This window comes from Pteropus alecto, unplaced genomic scaffold, assembly GCF_000325575.1.
Source record: "Pteropus alecto unplaced genomic scaffold, ASM32557v1 scaffold101, whole genome shotgun sequence".
Classification (NCBI taxonomy): Eukaryota; Metazoa; Chordata; class Mammalia; order Chiroptera; family Pteropodidae; genus Pteropus; species Pteropus alecto.
Genome location: NW_006432945.1, coordinates 2586260 through 2608494, shown reverse-complemented (window position 1 = coordinate 2608494; position 22235 = coordinate 2586260). Strand labels below are relative to the sequence as shown.

Genomic DNA, 22235 nt, shown 5'->3' with positions numbered 1-22235 from the left:
GGAAGGAAGGAAGGAAGGAAGGAAGGAAGGAAGGAAGGAAGGAAGGAAGGAAAGGAAAGGAAGAAAGAGTTAAAGACATTCAGATTGGAGAGAAAGTAGTAAAGTGGTCTTTATTAGCATATGAAATGACTCTGTGTGTAGAATATTTCAAGGAGTCTACAAATTACCTGAAATGGTTAAAATAAAAATGAAGTATATTTTCACTCGAAAATAGCTACGAAGACTGACATGGATAAATATGTACAATATTCTCATGCTAAAAGAAAACAGACTTTAAAATGATGTTTGCTATAATTAAATTGTGTAAAAATATACTGGGCCTACACTGGAAGGGAATGTTAACTCTATGGTTGATGAAATTGTAGTTGGCTTTTTTATCTTTAAAAAAATTCCATTGCTCTTGCTATAAATTTGTCAAATTAAAACAAATATGGCACTGTGAGGAAAAAGTAATGACCAAAAGGTATTGGAGAAGTTTAAATTGGAATAGAAAGGAGGAATGGATGGATAGTTGTGTTCAATAGGTTCGACTGGCATGATTTGGTGATTGATTAGGTAGGATAATGGTTTGAGAAGGAGAAAAGAGTATCTGTTGACAATTTCTATCTGTCTCCGAAGATGGTGATTTCATTAACAGAAAAAGAGTTTAGAGTAAGTCTCAGGGCCACAGGCCAAAAAAAAAAAGCGATTTCTTTTTTGTTATGTTATTGAGCATGCGCCTGAAATAAAAGTACTTGAGTTATGTTATTTCCTTTTTGGCTATGTTGAATTCGACGCGCCCCTGTGATTTCCAGGTTGAGATATCCAAAGGTCTAAATGAACTTAATATAGAGAAGTTTGGGTAGTAGTTGAACTCAAAGGATAGATATGGGAATCATAAGCAGTGGGTTCTTGAGGATGAGGAAAAGTCATTGTTGAACTTGATGATTAGGCATCACTGCGACATGCGAGATAACAGATGAGGTAGATGATGAATGCTAGATGTTAAAAGGTAGAGGACTAAGTGCATGGGAAGCAGTCAGGTTAACTGGTTTTTGTTGTTGTTGTTGTTTTTTTTTGAGACATTTGGCAGTGAATGGAAGAGAAATGAGACATAACTCAAGGTAGTAGCAAGACTGTAGAAAGAATTTGTTATTTTCATTTTTTAAGATTTGAAGCTGAAATTTTTCTGTTGCTTGAAAAACCACCTAGATTCATTACTGCTGTGAATGCTCTCAGTCCTCCTTCGACTTGAATGTACACTTGCCCGGCAGATAGAGACCTTTACCAATGAAGCAAACAAAATTTCATTGTGTTCTGTAACTGAAATGATTGTTGTCCTAATGATAATTTTCTACTGCAGTGAGAAAAGAATTTAAAAAATCAATTTCTCATTTACTGCCTCTTACAATAACTGTCTTCATCAGAAAACAAACTAGCTTGCCAATTTTGACAGCTTCTTTGTTAAAAGCAGGGCTTTATCTTTTCTTTTCTCCCAGTGTATAAATAAGCCTTTATAAAAGGTACTTTAGGGCAACTGAAAATCATTAAAGAGATGGAGGGGTTTCCAGATGAGGACCGACAAAAAGATTAAAACTCCTTAGTCTGAAATTACAAAGGTGGAGTGGGACAGAATTGGTGTTTAAATTGACAAAGGCAACAAGGAAATACAATCTGTCTTGCAAGTCCCAGACACCAAAATGGGACACGGTCTAATACATGATAATATCCACCTCACTGGGTCTTTGCTATAGTTTTAAGAGATGCCGTATATAAAAATGCCTTGTAATCCATCAAACACTATTCAAATGTATGATGTTATTGTTAGAATTTGGTGGGTGGTGTTTTGTTAAAAATAAAAGGAAAAAAACCCATATTTTATAGTCGGGTAGGGAGCATGAGCCAACAGAGCATAAATAGAACTTAGAGTGCCTATACATGTCACATCATTTGCACCTGGGTGGAATTTTAAGGACCAGTGGGTCTTTCTGTACCTTCCCTTCATCCTGAAGGTGAACTATCAAATGCTTCACATCGTATCTATCTGTTAAAAACCCAATAACGGATTGGATGAACACTAAACCCACCATTTCCCTCAGTATATAGCATTTTTAAAGCTCCCTTAAGTTTTGAAAAAGTATACACTAGAAAATAAATATAAAAATGTACAAATATTTAACAACTCACTCCCAGAAGAAAAAAAAATCCTGACTTATAGAATTTACTAATTTCCATGGTATAAATACATCTTCCATAGCTGATTTCAGGCTACCAGCATGAGGGCACTAAATGTCATTTGGAAAGAGATGCACACACAGTAGCACCTCAATGTGTAATATTTTCACCATCCCAACACAATAGAAGTAGATAACCTTGAGAGCATGGGTAATAGTAAAGTGGACTAAAATTAAGAAAGTAATGTGTTTTGACTATTTATTGGTTTGCTTTTTAAATAATTTAATTTTAAGTTTATATAATGAGGGCACTAAATGTCATTTGGAAAGAGATGCACACACAGTAGCACCTCAATGTGTAATATTTTCACCATCCCAACACAATAGAAGTAGATAACCTTGAGAGCATGGGTAATAGTAAAGTGGACTAAAATTAAGAAAGTAATGTGTTTTGACTATTTATTGGTTTGCTTTTTAAATAATTTAATTTTAAGTTTATATAATTTTATTTTTAATAATGGCTGTGTTTAACAACCAGCTCTCAAAATTCCTTAAAATTTGACAGTTGCTCACTTGAGCTGGTGTGAGCTGGTTCAAGTATACAATGCTCTGAATAACTTATGGGTCACAGAAGGAGTAATGGAGATCAGAAAATATTTAGGCCTATAAGGTCATGAAAATACTTTGTATCAAAACTTGTAACACAAAGCTAAGATATTACTTAGATGGCAATTTAAAATATTAAATGCTTCTATTAGTAAAGAAGAAAGTTGAAGAATAATGATATAAGCACTCAATTTAAGATAGTAAAAAACAACTGAATAAATCTTTAAAAAGAAGTAGAAAGATAGAAATGATGAAAGCAGAAGTATAAAAAAATATAGAGGCAAGATCGTCAACATCAAAAGTTGGTTCTTTGAAGAGACTCAGAAAATTGACAAAACTTTGCTGAGATTAATCCAGAAAATCAGAGAAGGCACAGACAAGAACAAAAATAAGGCATGTCTACAGATAAAATAGAGATTTAGAATAAGAGAAAATTAAGGGCTTATATCAATATGTTTAAAGGACTAGTGAAGTGGGAATAAAGGTATGAATGAGCTGGGAGAGGTTTGTAGCTGGAGATGAGTATGGCAGGTTTGAGATTTTAGAATTACTACAACCCTGGGAAGGGACCATCCCCAGGTATGGCCCTGGGAGCGGGTGCTGGGGGAGAGAGGAGATAAGGAGACAAGGGGGGAGACCAGGGCAACAGTGCGTGACATGTAGCTGGTTTCATTTAAGAGGGTGCAGGGGAGGTGGTCTGCGTTCAGTGAGGGAGTTATTCTGCTTGTACTGAGGTAGCTGTATTGCTTCGCTCTTTCCATGAACTGCCCTTCTCTTTGTATATACAATAACTAGTCAGTAGTTACAATAATGCCCAATTTTAGTAAAATTACACCATTACCGAAAAAGCATACTCTACTAGATTGTACCCTATTACCCATACATTTTTCTATGCTAAAGGAAAACTTATCTCATTATCCCTTAGAACCGTGGCCAGCAGAATATCTGGAAAGAAACTGCTTCTGCCAAGCAGCTTAAAACAACAAGTTGCTAGCCGATGTCACAGCAGCCCTACCCTGTTACATAAATTATATGTACAGCAGGTTCAAATGCTCTTAAAGCATCGAGAACATTCTCTTAGACATCCATTAGCATAAGTGTTTCCATTTTACTTTTCCACTGGATCCTATGCTTTACAATCCCTACCTGTATTTTCTTTGTATGTTTTCCAGTTTTCTCGGATGCTCAGACTTCCATTTCTCTTCCTTTTTACATTGCACACCCATATAGGGGTCCGCCCCTCGTGGGGTTTCTGTAATAATCCTGGGCCCCCTGAGTATGCTGTTTGGGTCTGCAGAGAGTCTCACTGCATGTTGAGGCTGAGGCTGTCTGGGGAAACTTCTCTTCCTTGTCCTTCATTAAAAATGGTTCTTTACCCATTTAATCAATTTATGTCTTTGATAGCACATTCAGATATTATCTTGTTAAACTTTTTTCTTTTTGGCTTGTTTTTTTTTTTGTCTTTCTCACTAGAAAGTAAGTTCCATGAAGGTAGAGCTTGTCTGATTTGCTTAATGTTGAATCTCCAGGGCCTGCACAATACCTGGCACATTGGGATCACTTAATAAGTGGAGCTCTCAAATCAATGTCAGCTGTTCCTATATCCTTATGAAATAAAGATAAAAATACACACTTCCTGGAGTTATCGCAAATATGGAATAAGATGATGTACATAAAGCATTTAGCATATTTTTTGGCACGCTACTTATTAGTCTCATCAGTGCCATCTAGTACGAGGATTGTTCTGGGGCGTTAGTTCAGAGCCTGCCTTAAGCTATATGGTCTCGTGAGAAGTGAGCAAAGAAGCAGGTGTTCAGCTTCTCAATTGCCCTTCCCCTCCTGAGCAATAGGTGGCGCTCTGGAGAGAGGACAACAATAGCTTCTGTTACCGGAGCTAGGAAGGAACTTGCCTCCTACTTACACATATGTTTCTGTTCTTGTTCTCCTGTGTCTGTATGGCTTGATAATCTTTTCCTTACTGACTTCTGTTTTCAGAACACTGTGTTTGATTAAAGCAAGCTTCACATGGTTGGTTCACCATTCTTCCTTTTAAAAAGCCCCCTTAGACCGAGCTGGATTGATTCATAACATTTTCACATAATGTCATCTCATAATGTTATCACTAAGGCCTGTAATTGAGGTGAGTGGCTCTGTGCACAGAATATAATTACTTTGGCAGCAGCTTGGAATGTGCCAAAATAATGACCAGATGAACAATTATAATGGGCAATATGTCTAATTGTGGCAGAGAACATTGATCATATAATTACTAAAATCAACAGCAGAAACCTGGACCATCTGCTAGTGAACCCCATTCATTGACTGGGTTCTCTTCTCACTTATTCAACTAGCATTTGTGAATTCCTATTATCTGTAGAGGCCTCTGGGAGATACTGTGGGAGGTGGAAAAGTAGCAGAAGGCATGGGGTCCTGCCCTTGATCTTGCTATCGTGTTGGGAGAGAGCATACATTAGGATGTAACGACTGGGAACAGTTTTAAAACTCTATATTCAAATTACTTAATAAAGCAAAAAAGTGATCTATTTGGATCGTGGTCTGATTTGGGCTATCACATTTATCACATTAGGAGGGGACTTGAAATGCCAAAGCTGAGGAATCAGAAAGTCATGTACTGGGGTCTCCAAGGAGAGGTGAGACTAGACTTCAAGGATTGTGATGGCTTGTTATGGGACATGAGTTTGCAAAGGAAGTGAGGGCCAGCTGACTCATGTTTGAATCAGAGCTTGGCCAATTTTGAATGGTTTTGGCAGACCCCAAGGAATTCATGGTATCTTCTTTTTTCCCTTTAAATATAAAAGTCATGTAACAATAAAGAAAATTATAATAAAAGAAAATATACATACCGTAACCCAAGGATCAGCAAACTGGCCTGTGGGTCAAATCCAGCCTACCATCTTTTTCTTTATGGCCCATGAGCTAAGAGAGGTTTTGACATCTTGCAATGGTCGAAGAAAGTCAAAAGAGAAGAATAATATTTTGCGACATGTGAAAATGACATAAAATTCCAATTTCAGTATCCATAAATAAAATTTCATTGGAACACAGACACGCTTATTTGTTAACATAGTGTCTGTGGCTGCTTTGGGTTACAGTGGGCAGAGATGAGTAGTTGTGACAGGCTATGTGTCCGACAAAGCCTGAAAGATTTGCTACATGGCCGTTTATAGAAAATGTTTGCTGACCCCTGCCCTAACCCACTAATCTTTCATTTCTGCCTACTTCCTTCCAGTCTTTATCTCAAAGTACACAGAGTTTACATAGTTGAACACATGTTTGTGCAGTAAACCCCCTTATCTGTGATTTTGCTTTCCACGGTTTCAGTTACCTTTGGTCAACTGTGGTTCAAAATGTTAACTGAAACATTTCAGGAATAAACAATTCGTAAGTTTTATGTAGTTCAGGGTAATAGGATGAAATCTCTCGCCATCCTGCTCTGTCCCTTCTGGGACGTGAATCATTCCTTTGTTCAGCGAATCCACACTGTAGACACTACTCACCCATTAGTCACTTAGTAGCCATCGAGAGAGAGAGAGAAAGAGACTACATTCACATACCTTTTATTACAGTATATTGTTGTAATTGTTCTATATTATTAGTTATTGTTTTTAATCTCTTACCATACCTAATTTATAAGTTAAACTTTATTTTAGGAATGTATATATGAATGTATAGGAAAAAACATATATAGAAGTCAGTACTATCCATTGTTTCAGGCATCCATTGGGGGGTCTTGGAAGGAATCCCCCTCAGAATAGGGGGGATAATCTTATGTGGCTTTTCTCACTTTGCGTCATAAACGTTTTTTGGTTATAGTCATTATAATTATAATTTGAATGAGTTTGTATTTGTGCAGTGCTTTAAATGCAATAAGATACCTTATATCCATTACTGTTTGATAAGAGGGAATGCTCCCATTCACTGAACTGTCATCGTGACTAAGTGATGTGCTCAAGGTCACACAGATAGCAAGCAAGTAAAGCCAGGATTTCTGACCCCAGATCTCTTATTTGTTTTACTTGATAATATTGTCTATTGATAATTACATGATTTTCCCCAAATTAATATAAATTATTTTTAATGAACAATTCTTTTATTGTTGGATACATAGATTGTCCCCAATTCTTCCCTTTTACTAATAGTGTCTCAGTGAACATTATGTATATGACCTATTTTGTCTTTTATTTATTATAAGGGGAAGAATTTAGATTTGTTTTAACATTTGCTTTTCAGTAGAGAACCCCAGTGGTATGAATGGGGTAGGGATTGAGCTGTGAGTACAGGGGTTAACAGGTGGTCTCACCCTTGTTCAGAAGCTACCTCCTCAGAGGCTGATCTAATTTTCAGTCATTTAGTAATTATTGTGTGGGGTTCCTCTTAGTGCCAGGCACAGGGCCAGGTAGGTTCTGGTAATTTGAAATAGAGGGAGTCCCTGCCCTTAAGAAGCTAACGGTCATGTATGGGATGGTGAGGGGACAAGTAAGCTGGCCATGATATTGCACAGTGGTGAGTCCAGCGGGGATGGCTGCAGGATGCTCGGGAGCGGACCACCTTGGCTGGGAGCTCAGAGGAGTCTCACCATGAAGATAAGTAGGGAGCTGGCCAGGTGAAAAGGGGGAAGAGGGAGACAGTGGGAGGAGACATCAGTTCAGGCAGGGAACCAGTCTATGTGAGAGACAGGTAGTAAGACGGACCCGGCACGTCTGAGGAATTCAAGTTGTTCAGTGTGGCTGGAGTGTAGGTATGAGAAGCTGGGGACAGAGAAGGCGGGAGGGGCAGCAAGGGGCCGGTCATGAGGGCCTGTGTGCCCACTGGAAAGCATGGACTATATCATTAGAGCACTGAAGAGCCTGAGCAGGGGAGGAGTGCAATCGGAATTGCTTGTTAGAGAGAATAATCAAGTTGCAGCATGGAGAATAAATTAGATGGGTTAAGCTTGGAGGCAAGGGGCCGGTTAGGGCAGCTGGTACAGCAATCCAGGTGAGAGACTCCCGTGACAGTATGGATGGAGAAAGTTGGACTGGTTCCAGAAACAAATAAAGGCAAAATTAACAGAACCGCATGATTGCCTGTGTGGGGGGCGGGTAAGAGAGAAGGAGGAATAAAATCAAAGATGACATCCAGGTTTCTGGAATGGGTATTTTTATCTTTCAGATTTTTTCCCATGTATTAATGTCCAGTAAAAGGATTATTGAGACAAAGGATATGAACCTTTGACGATTCTTGATATGATTTGGAGGTAGTACATTCTCGAAGAGGCAATCAGTTTACAATACCAACAAATGGGTTTTTGAGGAGAGTAATTTGATAAAAATCGTGTAAGGAGATAGAAACGTGCTGGTCAGATTGGGTCAGAGCCCTGGCCAATGGCTGTTATAGGAATCCAGACTGAGGATAAGGGTGAGGTATTAGCCACAGCGTGCCATGCTCCTCCCAATAGCTGATCATTGGTTTGTTCATTCATTCATAAATCGGTTCCTGAGTGACGGACATGTGCGAGGACCGCGCTGGGTGCCGCAGGGACATATCGAGGTGGAAGAAACATGTTGTCTTGCTTAGAAAGGAGATTTTATGTGTGTGTGTGTGTGTGTGTGTGTGTGTGTGTGTGTGTGTGTGTGTGTGTGTATATGAGAGAGAGAGATCACAGTGAATGCCATAATAATGGTACAAAATGATGTGGAAATTCAATGAGAAGAGATTAATTATAGAGGGAGGAGTAGGGCAGAGAAGAGGTTGATTCAGACCATGGCAGGGATGTTGTTTGAGCTGGTTTTTACTGAAAAGGGGTGAAAATTTTGACAGGTACGAGTGAGAAGAGTCCAGGTGGAGAATAAAACACACATTTGGGGACAATATGCTCCCTTGTTTATGCGAGACTTGTCTTTTGGGTTGTAGTTGATGCTCCAGAGAAGGCAGCACAGTATATATCTTTATGTAAAGCTGGATAAGTAATAATACAGGAGCTTTTAAAAACAGGAGTGTCTCAGTGATTGTCTGGCAAACCAGTGCCCTAGTTTGGGCGGCACATTGAAGCAAATGGAAGATTTCCGATTCTAAAATGTGGTTTTGCCTCCAGGCTTTCACTAGGGGAGGGGAGGGCACCTGGTCTCCCTGAGGCAGGCATCTGTGTTCTGAGTCCTCCAGGACCAGACTGGGCATCCCAGGGCTGTCTTCTAGCCCAGTGCTCCCTAGTCCCCCCCACCCCCACCCCAGAAAGGACAAGCTGTGTCTAGGGCCACCAAGACCTGCTCCCAGACCAGACTGAAAGATATAAAGTCTGAACTTCGTGATGTGATTCCTCCAAGACATTTTCAGTTATTTTATGAAAACCAAGGGATAATGTTAAAAACGAAAATTTTAAAATACTGCAACCGAGGGCCTCAAACAGATATTCGTGCCCCAGTGTTAATAGCAGCATTATTCGTGATAACCAAAAAATGGACACATCTCTAGTGTCCATTAGCAGGTGAATGGATAAACAGAATGAGGCACTTATACACAGTAGAATAATATTTATCCATAAAAAGAAATGAAATTCTGACATATGTTATGACATGAATGAGCCCCGAAAACATTATGCCAAGTGAAAAATGTCAGACACAACAGAACGAATATTGTATGATTCAACGTATATGAGGAGCCGTTTAATTCATAGAAACAGAAGTAGGTTAGGGGTTACCAGTGGCTGGGGAGGAGAGAATGGGGAATCCATGTTTCATGGGTACAGTGAGTCCTCCCTGCACCTTTGTTTTCTTATCTATAAGATGAGGGGTGTGGGCTTCGTGATCCCTGGGGTCCCCTCCTGCCCTAACGTTCTGTGATCCAGGACTCCTGAGCCAAGCCTTCTGTCCTCAGCCCTCCATTTAGATCTGGGCCGTTTAGCAGTCCCACCCTTTGGCAGCCTCCTTGGCCATCTGCTTTCTGGTCTGGGGAACTGCAGCTCTGTTTGCTTGCCTGGAGGGCATTTGCAGCTGAGCGCTCTGCTCTCAACAAATATGGGTTTATGTCCTAGTATCACCAGGAAGGAATTTAAATTACTATCTATAAATGCATCATGACTTTAAAAACCATTTCTAAATAATACCACCACTGCCACCAGCACTCACTTATAGAGCTTTTGATTTTAACTTTCCCGAAGATGTCTCTATGAATTATTTTGCTGTAGCCTCATTATAGTTTTGTGAACCACGTGAGGGTTGGGAGACCTGCGGAGTGGCCCCAGCTTGGCCACTGGCTTTTCGGGTCAATTTCTTCCCCTCTATGGGTATCAGTGGCTTTGCCTGGGGTGGGGCTGAGAGTCTGGGAAGTCTTTTTATGCCCATATTGTTTCACTTCTGAGGTGAAGTCATGTGAATAGTAAACAGCACTTAAAGAACTGAGACCAGCTTCCTGTCCCTGAGCCTGGGAAGTGTGGGAATATGGGTATTGACAGGTTCTCCATGGAATTTACACAAGGCGCTTCCCCGGATAGCCCTAGGATGCCATCCTTCCTGTCTGCAGGTCACCTTTTAGGAACCCAGAGTCCCCGGTCTACACAAATACAGCTTGGTCCCAATCTAAGCTTTTTCATGGCAATAGTCTTTAGGCAATGGAAGGGATATCATTTTTTTATTCTATCACTACTTTTGTTTTTTGCTTTTTCATTCTGCTACTTGCTGTCAATATACATAGCCTATTTGCTGCTTGAAGAGAAGGTACAATCATCAGTCTCTTGGCTTTGGGGGGAGGAAACCTCTTGAGTGAATGGAGGAAAATAGTAGACTGCTTCAAGTCTTTGGAACAGCCACAGAAGAGTTTATTTAAAAAAAAATCTGATTGCAATCAACACACAAATCATCAACCTTCATGGCTGCTTGTTCATCAGTCAATTCATAAAAAATCCATACATTCATATAAAACAAGGAGACTTATACTGTATATCCTATTGGGTAGTTGTAAGAATTGAGTTATGCATATAAGACTCAAAGTTAGGACTGCTTGATGTATTGCAAGTGCTTAATAAATTATTGTTGCTCTTAGTTGCTACTAGCAGGGTAGGGTTGACAGGTCAGGGTCTATATACAACTTATCCATTAAAATGATATTTTAATAATTTCTAATCATTGTAGTCAATGAAGTGCTAGACCTTTTAAAGCCAGTTTAGAAATACAAATACCTAGGTGTAAATTGTATTCTATTAGTTTTCACTATTTCAGGTATTCTTGGCCTTTTATATCTTGATCAGACGAAACTGACTTTTTCCTACCCTGGGGTTTATGTGCCCAGAAGCACAAGGCCAGACTCCTTGCCCACTTTCCTTCAGCTTTCACAGCTATTTTGGTCAAAAACCCTTGGCTACTCATTCTCAATTTTTCAGAGAGGGGGCATTTCCTTCCCCTCCCTCCTCCCTTTATTAATCCTCACCTAAAGATGACTTCTTTCTGACAATTCAGATCCTTTTTCTCCTTTTCACTGAGGGCAAATAATTTCTCCCCTTTTGACTCCCTCTCTCTCTGGGGTTGCGGTGGGGGTGGGAACTGGATTTTTACAGGTGGCAGAGACCAAGGTGACCACCTCTTTGTAACAACAACTAATACTTATGAGAGCATTAACCCTGCGTAGATGCATTAACCCTGTGTAAATGCATTTTCCCCTCTTTACAGGTGAAGGAATGAAGCCCAGAGAGGTTGGGTGACCTACTGGGGTCATAGAGCTAGTAAGAGTGTGCCAGAGGCAGGGCCTGGCCCCAAGCCTGAGTCCCTCATGTGGCTTTGGAAATGCATGGGACTCCTCATAGTGATTTTTTTTTTCTAACAAGAAGACAATTTTTCTCCTCTATGACTTCTCTTATTCCCAAAAGTTGTAGTTACTGGTTATTTTAACCATATAGAATGGTGACTATCCTTACGTACTTCTGCCTGCTTCTAGAAAGTTTCTAACTATATACCAGAAGCCTCTTAAAGGAGCCGTAATTTTTCTTTAGAACATTCCTCAGAGGGACAGATGGCAGTAGAGTAGAGCTCTGTGTGTGACAGTTGCTTCCTGGAATGGAAGAATCTAGAATAATTGTGGTTCTAGCACCACTCACTGCCGAAACTCCAGGGGCCTTCAATCTATGTGTGAAATGGGACAGAGTTAAAGCATATTAAAAGTGAGCCACTGCCCCTCCTTTTAGCTGAAAGGGTGTCCTTATTCCCTAAAATTTAGGAATCCCTGAAGTTAGGGCTGTGCCGTCTTAAGTCTTCTGTTTCTCCCTCCTCTTTCCCAGTACCCTGTGTGTCAGGCCCACCCAGAAGCGTCCTGGGGCTAAGCCCACGGCCTGCTCTAGAGATCCACTGGCCTGCTATTTGCTATGCCAGGCTCCCCAAATTCGGGGGAACCTTTTGCATATCCGAACCAGCTGCTTGAACCTCCTTTGCTACTTCGGTGGTCTCAAGGCCATACTTCAAAGTCCCAGTTCTCGTCAGAAGGCTACACATATGGGGGCTTCTCTAAAGCTCATAGGGGCTCCTACACTTTTACTCGAAGCTTAGTTTGGGGTGAGGATGAGACCGAAGTGGATTATGTTTGGGGGTGGGGCTAGGGAATGTGTCTTTTAAAGCCAAATCAGACCATGTAGGGAGTGGCCTGCTGCTCTTCTGTCTGTTAAATAGAGAGCATTATCATGTGGTCAGGAAGCCTCAGCCGTGTCCTCATATGTTACTAGTTGAGGTGATGCTTTTCTAACGTCAATGCTGTTTCATGTCTAGAGCACTGGCCAGGCAGTGGTCAGTGGACCAAATGCCCGGGCCCCCAGGTCGATAGCTCCTAGACACAACCCTCTTGAAGGTCATTGGGGTTTCTACCTACACCAGACCCTGACGTCCCGTTGTCTCTGAGAATTTAAATCAGATTAACCTTAACCAAATTAAGGGCATGACTAATTCTGCATCGGTGTCAGAGCTGCAGGCACATCCTGACTTTATTGCTTCTTTCATTATGAGAGAAAGTTCTGTCCAGGTTGCTCGGATTCCTTTTACTTCTCTAGAAGAATTAAACCTGAGATTACGATTCTGAGAAAGCCAGAGACATGGTTTGAAAAAAACAGATTCTCTGTTCTGTATCCTTTGGATTTTATATGGCCAGTGATACAGATTTCAATTTTCAGCACCTCCAGAAAGAAAAAGAGCCTGATGGTCTAATATCACAACTGACTATGCAGTTTATTTTATGGTTTGAATTGTAAACAAAAAGAAAGTGGGTGGTTTTAAGCAATATTTCTAAACTTCCTTCACCGTTTTATATGGAGACTGCAGATATGCCGTTTGATTATATTATTGAATTAAACAAATGGAAGTTTGCAAGTTATCCCTTAGACTCGGTAACCACAGTCTTCCTCGAATATGGTCAACAGACCTGTTAAATGAACTAGAAAAGAATTCCCTTTATGCACAGCCGTAGTACTTGTGCTGTTAGTCTTTATAGTGGCGGCTAACTTGTTTTTGCCACTGCAGGCTGTTTTATTTTTTTATTTTATTTATTATTATTATTTTTTGGCCCGATTGTAGCCAACATGAGGGCAGAGGACTGCATTGTCCTTGTTTTTCTATCATTGGTCACTCTTGACTATGTCTTCCTATACTGGGTTTTCAGGAAATGATTGCTAAATTGAATTAAAGAAGTTTAAAGTAAAATGTTGAGGCAGTAGAAGGGCAGCAAATTATATTGAAGCTTCATTGAGTTACTTCCAATAAAATCTGGTTTATTTCATTATGTGGTTGAAATAGATCTGCAGTTCTCAGCGTGGTGGGCCATCATGAAACATTTATTCTTGAAGTCATCTCTGTTTTAAAGACAACAAACAAGCCAAGCTCTGTTAATAAAGTAGGACATCCTTATAGCAGGCCACTGGATTTACTACTGTCACAACTGTCTTGTCTCACTGTAGGTTTCCATTCAGCAAACATTTAGTGAGTATCTGCGAGGAGCTAGAATTCTAAAGATGGGAAACTAAAGGTGGGATCATTAGAGCAAAGGGTTAAGAGCTGATACTTGGGAGTCAGTTGATCAGGGTTCACGGTCCAGCTCTGCCGCCTCCTACCTGTGTGATACTAGACAAATGATACCATCAGTTTCTTCACCTGTAAGTTGGGAATATAATATGCTTACCTCACAAGGTTATGAAGAGTAAGCGAGATAATGCTTATAAAGTCCTCATTGTGCCTGGCACTCAGTAAATGTTAATTATTACTCTCACTGAAGGTATGCTTCCTGACCTCAAGGGCCTGTCAACTTAGTATAAAGACAGTGCGACAATCTTACCCCAGGACATTTCGTACTTGCCGATCCTTCTGTCTGGAACATGCTTCCCTTAGATCCTCCCATGGTTCACAATCTCATTTCCATGGGGCCTTTACTTAAAAGCCAAGATCTCAGTGATGTTTTCCTTCACAACCTTCTTTAACACCGACCATCCCCCCTCTTCCTGACACTCCTTATTTTCACTTCCTGCTTAATTTTTCATCTGGTTATCTTATAGTGTACTATTTATTTTATTTATTTTTTCTATGTATTGCCAGTCTCCCCTAAGTGAATGAAAGTTCCAGAAGGATGAGGATTTCAGCTGTTTATCACTAATCTATTATCAGTGCTTGAAATCATGTGTGCCTCAATAAGTATGTGTTCAAAGAATGAATCAAAGACCCCTCATGGGAGTCTAGCAGAGGGCATGTTGAACTCTCCCCATGGGTATTAGGGAAGGCATCAAAGAGAGATGACTTTGCATTGAGTCTTAGACTATCAATTATCAACCTTTGTTCTATTAAGACAGTGTATTAGGTTTCTACAAAGAAACACACACACATTATGTATGTATGTATGTATGTATGTATGTATATGTATGTATGTATGTATGTATGTATGTATGTATCTCACGTGATTATGGAGACTGAGAAGTCTCATGATCTGCCATCTGCAAGCTGGAAACCCAGGAGTGGTGATGGTGTAAGTTCTAGGCTGAGTGCAGGAGAAGATCGATGTCCCAGCTCGACAACAATGAGGCAGGGAGAGTGACTTCTCCTTTACTCCATTTTTTGTCCTAATTATGTCTCCAGTGGGTTGGATGAAGCCCACTCACACTTAAGAGGGCTATCCGTTATACTCAGTCTACTGATTCAAATGTTACTGTCACTCCAGAAACACCCTTACTGACACTCTCAGAATAATGTTTAACCAAATATATGGGTACCCTGTGTCCCAGTCAAGTTGATATATAAAATTAACAATCAGAGACACACATAGTGGATTATGTTCCTGCATGTGACATCTGATTAACAGTTTCTAAGGTGCTACTATATTTACACACCTTTCTCTACAAGTCAGGAAAACAAATTGGAAGTCAAATGAAAGAGTAATACTATTATTGGGATAAGCTTGAATTTACTCTAATGTTTATTTTAAAAGGCAAACTACTTGTATACTTGATATGGTGACAATTTTAGTAATAAATATGTGACTTGTCCTACCACTGGGGTATTGAGAAATGTCTTTAGGATCGGTAAGGATTTAGCAGGCAGACAACCAGCGGAATAGTATTTGAGGCAGAAGGAACAACATATGTGAAGGCATGAGGGCACAGTGTGATTGTGGAATGACAAATAATTTGATATGATGGAAGCAGAGAGATGCCTAGGAGGGGAGCAGTGAGAGATGAGGCTGTCGCAAATAAAATTGCAAAGGACTTTATTTGCTAAACTAATGGAATTTTATCCAGAAGGCAATGGGAACCATTGAATGGTTCTAAGCAGGGCTGTGTCATACTTTTAAACATATATTTAATTATTTTTATAATTTAATTTTTAAACACTTGGATAAACAGTAATATACATGATACATTATTCAAAAGGGTATATATAGTGAAGAATCTCCCTCCCTGAGACAATCAGTGTTTCTAGAAAGAAACACGGATGTATCTTATGTATATTCCAGAGATATTATATGCATAGACAAAAAAATATATATTTGTTTTCCATTTTTATCCAAATGGCAACAAAATTATGATATTCCTTAATATCACAATTATGATATTCCTTAATATCACCCTTCCAACAAGAACTTTAAATTAAGAAAGGTTGGCATAGCCAACTAAGATGACGACACCTAGCTTTTTACTTGGGAGACTATAGACCTCTGGCACATTCTCCAATCTGGGGACTAGGAGATGGATTGAGGATTAGACATGTCAAACTGTGGAACTCATGGGCTATTCCAATGACATGCTCATAGCGGTCCTACAATCAGGAGAAATGTCTGGTTTGGAAAGATAGATTTATAAATTCTTAGTGTATAGATGGTGGTTAAAGCCACATTAATGGATGCAGCTGCCCAGGAAAAGGAGTATATTGAGAAGAAAAAAGTCCAAGAACAATGCCTTAGAGAATAATTAAAAAGAGAGGTGTTGTGGGAACCAAAGGAGGAGAGTCCGTTCTCTATTGTTGTAGTCAGGGTTCAAGTTTGGCTAACATATGGAGGGAACAGTTTATTAAAATGATGTTAGGTACTCACAGAATTTTTGGAAAGACCAGGAAAACATTTGGAGGCTATGTGGTAAGGAACAATGCACAAATCATATTGAAGAGCTGGTTCTGTGAATAAACCATTGCTGTTGCTACTGAACATGGACTTGCAATGTGCAGTGCTGACATCACAATCAGTGGACCCTGGGTACCACTTTCCAGAGCTACTGCCTGCTTCTCGTAACTGTGTGATGCTGCAAAAGGGGTTCTGAGTAGTCCTTCTATGAGATACCAGTCAATGACTGGGGTGGGTGTCTCCAGTGGGTAGATATGAGGTCACGTGCTCTCATATGCAAGGGAGGCTGGAGAAGGAAGAAATATGGTTTCTTCATCTTCTTGGGTAGGAAACAAAGCTCTATTTTGTAGGGTGGTGATTCCTCAAAAACAGAAAGACAGTTTAGACACTGTGTGGCCATGAAGAATGTCAAATGCTGAAGATATAACAATTAGAAAGTAAGTGGTGACCTTCAAGACAGTAAATGTTGAGAAGTGGTTTGAATGGACATCTGATTGTAGTGGAGGTGAGAAATGAATGGGAAATGAGGAAATTGAGCCATTGCATCTTGATTATAGTTTCAGGAAGAGAAGGAGAGTTAATATATTTGGAGAGGTGCACAGGACTTGAAACCAGTAGTATGATTATAGCCTAAGAGAAATTAGTACGTGAAAGGGAGATTTAAAGACAAAGGGAGGGAATAGAGAGAAGTGTGGATAGTTGATGGAATGATGCCCCTGAGTGGGAGGAGGAATGGATTTTGGCACTGTATAAAAGGATGGTGCAAATGCACTTTCTTTTATTTGTGAAGGTGGAATGTAGAGTCAGAGTTGATATTAATGGCCTCCTCTTTCTCTGTGAATCAGGCGATACTTTGGGTTGAGAATGAGAAGGACATAGATCAGCTGGGATCTTGAAAAGAATAGTGAAGATTTGGAATATCTATTGATGGGAAGGGGAAAGAGGATTGTTCAAGGAAGAGGAAAAGGATGGGTGACAAGCATCTGGGGACCCAGCTGATTATAGAAATGATGGCCCAGTCCCTGTTGTTGGATCCATGCTGTGCTGGCAGTAGGGTAAGGAGAGAGTTTGTGAGGGTGTTAGGGAGAGAGTACTTGAAGTGATGTAACGGGGCCTAGTATGATGGGAAAGGAAAGGAAATCTGGAGGGGGTTGGTGGGTGTCTCCAGTGGGTAGATACGAGGACATGTGCTCACATAGTAGCTGCAAGGGAGTATTGAATGATTCTGCCCCCACGGACATTAAAGTTTCTCATGCTGATAGCAGGAAATGGGCTAGAAAGCCAGGTGCAAAGGTTCAGGGGATGGAAGGTAAGGGCTAAGCAGTTGATAAATGGGATAATTAATGAAACGATTAAATCCAAGTTCTGGCATATTTGTAAGTCAAGATGTTAGCTATCAATAATCAGAAGACAGTAATGAGGAGGTGGGATAGCTGGGGAGTTGTTATTTGAGCATCAAACAGCTCTTGTTTGGACGATTCAAGTGTGGAGATTGAAAACTCCCTGCTCCTAACTATAGGATGTAAAGGAGAGCGTGGGGAGAAACAGGGTACTGGGGAGAACTGGATTTCAGTTAAAGCAAGAAGGTGGTGGGAACGTTCCATGAAGATGTCGAGGCTGAGAATTTCTTTATACATGAAGACATTTTCCAGAAGACTTAGAGGAAAGCGTATGAAGGAGATCTTTAGCTGGAGGAGGATGCAGGAGGAGAATAATCATGAGTAATGTAAAGTTGAAAGCAATCCAAAAAAAAAGTTACCTGCAGAATTTGCTATGAATGCCATCATGTCACCACATAGACCTGGAAGCCTGGGGGAACTGTTCCAGAGCCTGAAAGACTGAGAGACTGAGTAGTTCTTTTCTGTAGCACACTGCCATGGGTCTGTGACAGTGTTATTTCCACGACTATGGCAGAAAAAAAATCGAGCAGAAAATTGTTGAAAATTGTCTGACTAGTTGAGAAGGCAAGGCATAGCCCAAATTAACGAAACAATTTATTTAGGCTGGGTGAATAGGTAAAACTTGATAGTTCACACACACAAATGCTTCTAATAATTGCCAAACGTCCATCTCAATTTGAATTGCATCGATATCACACAATCGAGGTGATTTAGATTTCAGAAGGCTTCCTTCCAGTCATAGTTGTTGGCCGTCAGTGACGAGCTTACCAGCTCAGGTTCTCACCATCTCTTCCTCCATGTCGTCTCAGCTTAAAATTCTTGGTTCTTCTTAAGGTAGTGATAAAGAACTCTCTGGAATTATTTGGAATGTGAGGTTGGTTTCCTGATACAATAAGTCACTGGGAAAGTGTAATTCTCTACCATATGGTGTTATTGTGATTTTAGCATACCAAAATTATAAAAAAAAATTAAAGTTTGAGTATTCAATTTTATTTATCGCATCTACTGAATTTCAGGACAATAAGAAAAAAACAAATTAATAGCTTGAAATGCTTTTAAACAGCTAGAATTCCAGCCGTTATGCAATAAGAGAGAACTTATATGAGACGGTGTCATAGAGCCTCGGTGTACATACAGATAGATACTACAGTGAGGAAGTGCTTATTTTTTGTTCCAAAGTCTCCTTAAAATGAGAAAAAAAATCCAAACTCTTCGATGTAATTTAGAAAATGTTTGAAACCCTTTCCAAAAAGGTTTTAGACCCTCTGATGGTATATTAGTTTCCCAGGGCTGCCATGATGTGTTACCATAAAGCGGGTGGCTTAGTACAACAGAAATTTATTCTCTCACTGTTCTCGAAATCTGAAATCAAGATGTCAGCAGGGCCATTCTCTCTCTGAAGCCTCTGGGAGAGAATCTGTTCCGTGCCTTTCTCTTAGTTTCTGGTGTTGCCTCTAATCCTTGGCTCGAATTACATTACTCCAGTTGCAGCATCGGTCACATGGTCTTCTCTCTCTGTGTCTGTCTCTTCTCTTTTTGCAAGGACACAACTCATATTAGATTAGACCCACTGTATGACCTCATCTTAACTAACTATACCTGCAATGACCCTATTTCTAAATATAGTCACATTCCGAGGTTCTGGAAAAGACACTAATTTGGGGAGACACTGTTCAGTCCAATACGGGAGGCTTTTAAATTGCATATCAAGTGGTTTCTGTCTTCAGGAAGATGTAGTTCCTGTCATAGTTGAGGAAATGGCTACAGGAAACTATAATGCAAAGCGATGTGTTCAAGTGGTAGTGGATACAGATTGCCATGACAGATGAAGGAGTGAGTGATTGTGACTACAGGGTAGTCATGGAAGGCTTTAGGGTAGAAGTAGTGGCAGGCTTGAAGGACGACTAGTATAGTAGTGACAGTATAGTAGTGAAGGATGACTAGTATAGATAACTAGCTACCAGCTGGTAGAAATGGGCAAGGTGGGCATTCTGGGCTGAGGGGCCGGTCTGAGCAGGCACAGAGATGCAAATTTGCATCCACTGTGTGGGATGCTCAAGACAGCTGGTATGTATAGCTAGAGAATAGCATGGTCTTTGGGTAGTGGTTGCATGTGTTGGGGTGGCCTTTGGAGAAGGGAGGAGGGATGAAGTGCAGATGGAGCAGAGGGAGATGAGAAAGGTGATGGGAGCCCACTCTTTCATCTCCATGAATGACTGCCACAGAATGGGATCTTCAAGATAGCAGTTAGGAGGAGAGTTCAGGGAGAGGCTGAATGGCCTTTCCTTAAGGGAGCTCCAAAGGACCATTCTGGACTTCACAGATGATGGACTATAAGATGACTTCTATGCTCCCTCTCAGCTGTCAACTTCTATGACTATTCTGTAGAGATATCTTTTCACCGATCATAACTTGCCTCTCTCACCAGTTATTTGCTTTTGCTTCCTCCCTCTTTTCTTCCTATCAAGCATCTTCCAGGTACTGAAGAGACAATAGTGAGCGAGAGGTCAAAGATAATATCATTTTAATCTCTTCCCTGTAGCATTAGCACAAGGAGTACATAGTAGGTTCTTCATAAATCTTGCTTTGAATTGAATATGAGTGAGGAAAAAATGACAAGGCAGTTTTGCTCAGGGAAGTAAGTTCTGCTTCAGAGTAGAACCGCTTTGAAAGATGATTTCAGGAACCTCCTTATGAGGAGGTGGAGAGTAGGTGGCTGCTTACAAGTGTTTGATTTCTGAGTCATCAAAAAGGCTCCTTGGCCTCCCAAAATATCTCCTTCTTCCAGGCTGTCAGTGCTTTTAATCCTACTATTGGAAGTTGATTTTCCTCTGTTAAAATGCAAATACCCTATAGAGAGATGATATTCATTTACCCTCATTGGCCTTTTGCATCTTAATATGAGGGATTTTCTCAGTCTTCTCTGCATGGTAGGTTTTTGAGAAAAGCACATGGAGGGAAAAGAGGACCCAGGAAGGACCTCATCTTAACTAATTGTATCTCCAATGACCCTATTTCTAAATTTACCAAAGGTTTGGATGAACTGACCCTGTGGATATAGTCCCTTGATGTAGAAAAAGTCATTATTATCCATTATCCATATGTTAGACAAGAAATGATTATTTTTGTTGTAAGTTTTATGGCTATGAAACTGTTGTTTATTTGTTTTATTTTAAAAAAGCAATACGTCCCACCTTCTTCACCCTCACCCCAACAAAAATAATTTGTGTGGCAACCTGATCCTGTGGTCTTTCTTGACAAGGCTATGTTGCATAGGTTTCTGTGCTCAGCCATCAGGGAAGGGTAATGATAGCTACTGGAATAAATACCCCTTCAGTTTCAGTGGCTTATTTCAGAAGTTTTTTTTTTTTTCATTCACATCACAATACAATTCAAGTTGGTTGGTGGAAGGGAGAAAGTCTTTCAGGGACCCAGGCTTCTCCCGTGCGTACGTCCACTGTCTTCAATACTGTCCTGAAGGTCGCACTAGCCTCATATGGAAGGCATGTCAGGGGAAGAAGAAACATGTAGAGAAAGTACATTTACTTTTAGCTGCCTTGACCTGGAAGTGATAGACATTTTGCCTTACGTTCCATTAGTGAAAACTAGTCCCAGAGACCCAGCCAGATGCAATGAGGCTGGGAAATGCAGTTTCGCCATGTGACCAGGAAGAAGCAGCGGCCCTGGTGAGACTCTGAGGCATTTACACATTTTCCTTCTGGCTGTGGCACAACCTGACCCTTGGTGGTTGTCATTAAGGGTATGGGGGACAAGAAAGAATAGCAGTGACTTGGCAGCTGTCCAGTGTTTAAAATAGTGAGAAATCATTCGCTCTGCTTGGACTTTTGCTATGTAAAGGGAACCAAGTCTTGATTCAAAGAAATGTCTCTATTTTGTTTGCTTGTTCATTTGTTTTCTTCATGGAAGTAGGAAAGCTAATGGAAATCTCTCTCTCTATACCTTGGAATCATGCAACATAGGAGTTTTAAGGTTAGGGATGGTGTAGCTTCTGTAATATGTTTCAGTTCCCTTTGGAGATGAATCGATTAGCGTTTGGAGCTTTGGCAAGCCTTGAGTCCATCACCCTCAAAGTGTAGACATGGGAACTGAGAGGTAACCGAATTGTCCAAATTGGCGTAGCAAGTTAGTCTGAGATCCCGTTTTCCAGATTTCGAGTCTGATGTTCCCCTACCACAGGGCTATTCCCTAAAGAACTACGATTCGGAGGGTATACCTGTCCTGGTGGGATCTAGAAGGGAGGAAGGAGACTTGACCAGGTGAAACCAGAAGTTTCCTTCTAGCTCTGAGATTCCCTGATTGATGTAAGATTATATAACCGCTGGCCTGACAGCTGCGGTGTAGTCTTCCAAGAATTTGTAACTTTTCTGAGAAAACAGAATCTTGGTTCTTCTTAGTTGTGTCTTTAATTCATTTTTATCTTTTTTAAAACTGGTGTTTATTTTTTAAATATTGTAAAAGGAATAATTTTAATGATAGTAGTTAAGTAAAT

At 40.3% G+C, this 22235-nt stretch overlaps 1 protein-coding gene across 1 annotated transcript in view; it reads left to right on the top strand.

Moving 5' to 3' along the window:
• The window catches only part of KCNH1 (potassium voltage-gated channel subfamily H member 1), a 309398-nt gene that overhangs the window by 97795 nt on the left and 189368 nt on the right, over window positions 1-22235 (top strand). The window lies entirely within an intron of this gene.